At 48.8% G+C, this 6,910-nt stretch overlaps 1 non-coding gene and 1 pseudogene across 1 annotated transcript; both read left to right on the top strand.

Moving 5' to 3' along the window:
- Window positions 1-2,670: 2,670 nt before the first annotated feature.
- LOC113381737 lies at window positions 2,671-2,825 on the top strand. The gene has a single exon (XR_003367578.1). It is a non-coding gene; the product is annotated as a 5.8S ribosomal RNA (ribosomal RNA).
- A 328-nt stretch (window positions 2,826-3,153) lies between these two features.
- The window catches only part of LOC113381738, a 7,202-nt pseudogene continuing 3,445 nt past the window's right edge, over window positions 3,154-6,910 (top strand).

Below are 6,910 nucleotides of genomic sequence, written 5' to 3'. Positions count from 1 at the left end.
TTCGACGGTTGTTAAAGGTCTAGCCTCTGTGTAAGCGCAGAATATATAAAATATCAAGTCGCGATGTAAACTGTTCGTCATGTCCAGGGAATATCGTACGACTCAGATATATATATGTAAGAAAATTCGTTGTTTAGAAATATTCATCTCGAACTTTTCTATACAAAGTGTGGTCTCTCGGGTGACGCCGAGGGACATTTACGCACTATGCTATTATATATATAGCACCCTGGTTGATCCTGCCAGTAGTATATGCTTGTCTCAAAGATTAAGCATGCATGTCTCAGTGCAAGCCACATTAAGGTGAAACCGCGAATGGCTCATTACATCAGTTATGGTTCCTTAGATCGTACCCACATTACTTGGATAACTGTGGTATTCTAAGAGCTAATACATGCAAATAGAGTTCCGACCAGAGATGGAAGGAATGCTTTTATTAGATCAAAACCAATCGGTGGCGGGCTTGCCTTGCTCACCGTTTGACTTGGTGACTCTGAATAACTTTGTGCCGATCGCACGGTCTAGTACCGGCGACGCATCTTTCAAATGTCTGCCTTATCAACTGTCGATGGTAGTTTCTGCGACTACCATGGTTGTTACGGGTAACGGGAATCAGGGTTCGATTCCGGAGAGGGAGCCTGAGAAACGGCTACCACATCCAAGGAAGGCAGCAGGCGCGCAAATTACCCACTCCCGGCACGGGGAGGTAGTGACGAAAAATAACGATACGGGACTCATCCGAGGCCCCGTAATCGGAATGATACACTTTAAATCCTTTAACGAGGATCTATTAGAGGGCCAGTCTGGTGCCAGCAGCCGCGGTAATTCCAGCTCTAATAGCGTATATTAAAGTTGTTGCGGTTAAAAAGCTCGTAGTTGAATCTGTGTCCCACACTGTCGGTTCACCCTCGCGGTGTTCAACAGGGCATGTCTGTGGGACGTCCTACCGGTGGCTTAGCCCGTAAAAAGGCGGCCCAACTCAAAATCCTACCAAGGTGCTCTTCACCGAGTGTCGAGGTGGGCCGGTACGTTTACTTTGAACAAATTAGAGTGCTTAAGCAGGCTCATTCGCCTGAATTTGTGTGCATGGAATAATGGAATAGGAATGGAATAGGACCTCGGTTCTATTTGTTGGTTTTCGGAATTCCGAGGTAATGATTAATAGGGACAACTGGGGGCATTCGTATTGCGACGTTAGAGGTGAAATTCTTGGATCGTCGCAAGTCCGGGGGAAGTATGGTTGCAAAGCTGAAACTTAAGGAATTGACGGAAGGGCACTACAAGGAGTGGAGCCTGCGGCTAATTTTGACTCAACACGGTAAACCTCACCAGGTCCAGACACCGGAAGGATTGACAGATTGAGAGCTCTTTTCTTGATTCGGTGGGTGGTGGTGCAGGGCCGTTCTTTTTGGTGTGAGCGATTTGTCTGGTTAATTCTGATAACGACGAGACTCTACCTGCTAAATAACGTACTTTCCGGTATCCGGTATCAAAAAGACCCTCCGCTTCGGGCTCGGTCGTTGTTGGTTGTGGTTCTTCACTACCGGCGTACAAATATACTTCTTAGAGGGACAGGCGAATTTAGTCGCACGAAATTGAGCAATAACAAGGTCTGTGATGCCCTTATGTTCTGGGCCGCACGCGGCTACACTGAAGAGATCAGCAGGTTTTCCTTGGCCGAAAGGTCCGGGTAAATCCGTTGAAGCCTCTTCGTGCTAGGGATGGGGCTTGCAATTCTTCCCCATGAACGAGGAATTCCTAGTAAGCGCGAGTCATAAGCTTGCGTTGATTATGTCCCTGCCCTTTGTACACACCGCCCGTCGCTACTACCGATTGAATTATTTAGTGAGGTCTTCGGACCGGTGCGCGGCAGCGTTTCACATTGCCGATGTGCTGGAAGATAACCAAACTTGATTATTTAGAGGAAGTAAAAGTCGTAACAAGGTTTCCGTAGGTGAACCTGCGGAAGGATCATTAACGTACATTTACTATTAAGTGAATGAAACGTGTGCTATATGTCGCAATATAATTTGCAGACTAAATGTTGTGCGCTCCCATAGTATAATATACTGTGGGCAAAAGCCTCTGGCAATGATCATTCGTTTCATTAACGTTTGACCGGAGCTAGTCGCAAATATTGCGCAGTGTGCAAAAGCAGCGTGACGCAGTTTACAACCGCTTAGCGCTCTTATGCATTGTGTGAGAGCACTGCCATGTATATCTGCTCGGTATCGCCAGATGCCTGAGCGAATGACGAAGTTCGTTGTGAAAACGGCGTTCTTTTTGAATATATACTTTAAACGCATAGCTCAATCAATTCTTTGGGCGCTAGATGAAAGTCTAGTGTTTTTAAAGTCGATTGTTAAAAGCTTGCGTTAGTATTCTATATACTCTGCACATTTTATTCAAATTGTGCGAATTTGAACATTCGCTTCATTGCGTTGTTTTAAGAAAATGAAAAATCAGCGAAAGCAGATTTTTCAATCTCACACACAGTGAAATATTCAATTTCAATTTTGAAACGAGATTTGTTATCTCGGACCGAAACGCGAAAGCTTTACGGTGTACTAATTGTAACCATAATAATCATACTAGTTTCAGAATCGCCCGAGTTATCTTAAACGATTTCGAGGGGATCACGATCGAAACATGTATAAATATATATAAAATCACCCTGAACGGTGGATCACTTGGCTCGTGGGTCGATGAAGAACGCAGCTAATTGCGCGTCGACATGTGAACTGCAGGATACATGAACATTGACATTTCGAACGCACATTGCGGTCCTCGGATACTGTTCCCGGACCACCTCTGGCTGAGAGTCGTATAACATTACCAGACTGCCGCTTGCTTTAAAACGGCTTGCCGGCGAATGATGGAGTTTCGCGTAAATGCGTGCTCTTAAATAATTCACTCAACGTGTGAGCCAGTCCACTTTGCAACATCGGACATTACCGTTCGTTGACGTTCTGTGGGATTACGGCGGGTTGTGTGTCCTAGAGATTTTATATTCTTGCGACCCTCCCGATAACCGGAAACCCGAACTCTTCGAAATGCGGTTTCGTTCCGGCAAATTTGGACGATTCAAAGGTTCCTCGTCGATTTTGTGTGCGCTTGCTTACTAACGTTTGCGAGCACATCATAATCATAATACGACCTCAGAGCAGATGAGATTACCCGCTGAATTTAAGCATATTACTAAGCGGTGGAAAAGAAACTAACTAGGATTCCCTTAGTAGCGCGAGCGAACAGGGAAGAGCCCAGCACTAAATCCCGCGGCCGGAGACGAACGCTGGGAAATGTAGTGTTAGGGAGGATCCGATTATCTCGGTGCGTTGCGGCGAGTTCAAGTCCATCTTGAATGGGGCCATTTACCCATAGAGGGTGCCAGGCCGTAGCGACCGTTGCGCGTATCGAGAGGATCTCTCCTCAGAGTCGAGTTGCTTGAGAGTGCAGCTCTAAGTGGGTGGTAAACTCCATCTAAGGCTAAATATGACCACGAGACCGATAGCGAACAAGTACCGTGAGGGAAAGTTGAAAAGAACTTTGAAGAGAGAGTTCAAGAGTACGTGAAACCGTTCAGGGTAAACCTGAGAAACCCGAAAGATCGAAAGGAGAGATTCAATGTTATCGTTGTCTTCCATTTATGGCGTGCGATTGACCGGGATTCGTCCTGCGATACGCCGTCGGTTTATGCGTTAGGCGGCGATGGCATGCACTTCTCTCTCAGTAGGACGTCGCGACCCGTTTGGTGTCGATCTACGACCGCGGCGGTAGCCTGTCACGAATTTATTCGCGCCAGACCCCGCGTGCTCCGGCGACTGCCAGACGGTATAAATGATATGGTATAGGGTCGCTTTTAAGCGTTCGGCCCGGTTGCAAGCACGGACGGTTATTGGCCGTCGGACCTAGTCCGGCATCGATGCCGCCTCGAGCTGTTAGCTACCGTGTTCTCGAACGGACTCTATTACCGGTCAGCGATGCTATTGCTTTGGGTACTTTCAGGACCCGTCTTGAAACACGGACCAAGGAGTCTAGCATGTGCGCGAGTCATTGGGAAATACAAAACCTAAAGGCGCAATGAAAGTAAAGGTTCGCTTAAGTGAACTGAGGGATGACGGACCGCATCTACGGATGCGTGCTCGCAATCCGGGGCGTCTCACTCTCATTGCGAGAAGAGGCGCACCAGAGCGTACACGCTGGACCCGAAAGATGGTGAACTATGCCCGGTCAGGTCGAAGTCAGGGAAACCCTGATGGAGGACCGTAGCGATTCTGACGTGCAAATCGATCGTCGGAACTGGGTATAGGGGCGAAAGACTAATCGAACCATCTAGTAGCTGGTTCCCTCCGAAGTTTCCCTCAGGATAGCTGGCATTCGATGAGCGAGTCTCATCCGGTAAAGCGAATGATTAGAGGCCTTGGGGCCGAAACGACCTCAACCTATTCTCAAACTTTAAATGGGTGAGATCTCTGGCTTGCTTGAATAGTGAAGCCAGAGATTTGGATCAGAGTGCCTAGTGGGCCATTTTGGTAAGCAGAACTGGCGCTGTGGGATGAACCAAACGCCGAGTTAAGGCGCCTAAACGACGCTAATGGGATACCATGAAAGGCGTTGGTTGCTTAAGACAGCAGGACGGTGGCCATGGAAGTTGGAATCCGCTAAGGAGTGTGTAACAACTCACCTGCCGAAGCAACTAGCCCTGAAAATGGATGGCGCTGAAGCGTCGTGCCTATACTCGGCCGCCAAGGGCATGAGAAACGTTCATAATAGTTCGTTTTGACGCCCTGGTGAGTAGGAGGGTCGCGGTGGTGTGCGCAGAAGGGTTTGGGCGTAAGCCTGCCTGGAGCCGCCATCGGTGCAGATCTTGGTGGTAGTAGCAAATACTCCAGCGAGGCCCTGGAGGACTGACGTGGAGAAGGGTTTCGTGTGAACAGCCGTTGCACACGAGTCAGTCGATCCTAAGCCCCAGGAGAAATCCTATGTTGATGTCGGTGTATTTTATTTTGAATAAAATTTCACACCCATCGGGCGAAAGGGAATCCGGTTCCTATTCCGGAACCCGGCAGCGGAACCGTTTACAAGTCGGGCCCTCGCAAGAGAGTTCGTCGGGGTAACCCAAAATGACCTGGAGACGCCGTCGGGAAATACGGGAAGAGTTTTCTTTTCTGTATGAGCGTTCGAGTTCCCTGGAATCCTCTAGAAGGGAGATAGGGTTTGGAACGCGAAGAGCACCGCAGTTGTGGCGGTGTCCGTATCTTCCCCTCGGACCTTGAAAATCCAGGAGAGGGCCACGGTAGGTGTCGCGCCGGTTCGTACCCATATCCGCAGCAGGTCTCCAAGGTGAAGAGCCTCTAGTCGATAGATAAATGTAGGTAAGGGAAGTCGGCAAATTGGATCCGTAACTTCGGGATAAGGATTGGCTCTGAGGATCGGGGCGTGCCGGGCTTGGTTGGGAAGCGGGCGTAGGCCGATGTGCCGGCCTGGGCAAGGTGAAATTGTCCTTGTGACTTAGATCCGAGCTCGGTTCCGTGTCTAGGCCCCCCGCGGATCTTTCTTGCTGCGAGGTTTCTGTGCCGGCTTCGGTCGGTCAGTCGTACTCTTCGGCCGCCATTCAACGGTCAGCTCAGAACTGGCACGGACTAGGGGAATCCGACTGTCTAATTAAAACAAAGCATTGCGATGGCCCTAGCGGGTGTTGACGCAATGTGATTTCTGCCCAGTGCTCTGAATGTCAACGTGAAGAAATTCAAGCAAGCGCGGGTAAACGGCGGGAGTAACTATGACTCTCTTAAGTGGTGGGAGTGGCTGTGGTTCTTCGGGACCATAGCTAGCAAGTGGCCTGCCTTCTCGTGGTTCCCCCCGTGAGTACCCCTTCGGGGGGAAACTAAGAGCCACCTCTGTGCAAATAGACCTGGGGGCTACCAACCCTCTCGTTTGTAAACAAAGTCGGTCCAAACACTAAAATAAGCCTCGGATACAAAAATTTAGATTTAGAATTGGAAGGACCCACTGGTTCTTCCCAACCGGCGAACAGAGATGGTCATTTATGCCGTTTTCCGCTATGCGGCAAATACTTTGCAACTTCGATTGGTCGGGGTGTGCACGAACAGAGAACACACAAGGAATGGTACGACCAAGAATTAGCCAAAATCGCGCCAAAGAAAGCAAGGTGGTCGGAAGAGGAGCTAATCATTATGGCCAAAGAGGAGGTTGCGCTAATTAAGAAGGGTATTACCCAAATTAATAAAGCCCTCCTAACCATAACACCGGGTCGAACGTTGGAAGCCATCAAAGGCCAAAGACGTTCGCCAAAGTATAAAGGCCTGATTGCAGACTTCCTATCTACACCTGATGAGACAAGTAACACTAACCCTTGTCCTGTGGCCACTGATATAGACATGAGAGATGACCTCACTAGAGCACTAGCGATAGCAAAGAGTAGAGATGATGACAAGTTCAACAGTTCCCTATTGGTTAACATATGCCATAAAGCTGCGGAACTATCACCAGAGGAATTAAGGAAGCAAGTGAGCGAGTATCTAGAGTCCACCTTCCCATATGAAAGAGTGACCAACCCCAAGAACAGCAAGAAGGGGAAAGCACCAAAGTTAAATAAGAGGCAGCAGCGCAGACATGAGTACAAAATGACTCAAACGCATTGGAGCAAGAACCCAAGCAAATGTATTTCCTACATACTAGACTGCAAAGCTACCTCGACCCCCCCACCACCTGATGTAATGGTGCAGTTTTGGTCGAATGTACTAACAAATTCAGTCGATGTATCACCAGATGTCCAAGCAGCGAGAAGCGAAGATCTCTCGCACCTGTGGAAACCCGTGTCTACTGAGGAAGTCAAATGTGCACTTCCAGACAGAAACACGGCTCCGGGTCCGGATGGTATATCAGC

The sequence above is a fragment of the Ctenocephalides felis genome, unplaced genomic scaffold (genome assembly GCF_003426905.1).
Source record: "Ctenocephalides felis isolate EL2017-DRISC unplaced genomic scaffold, ASM342690v1 CF-g0.4_SCAFFOLD_03043, whole genome shotgun sequence".
Lineage (NCBI taxonomy): Eukaryota > Metazoa > Arthropoda > Insecta > Siphonaptera > Pulicidae > Ctenocephalides > Ctenocephalides felis.
This window is presented reverse-complemented; position numbering and strand designations above follow the sequence as displayed.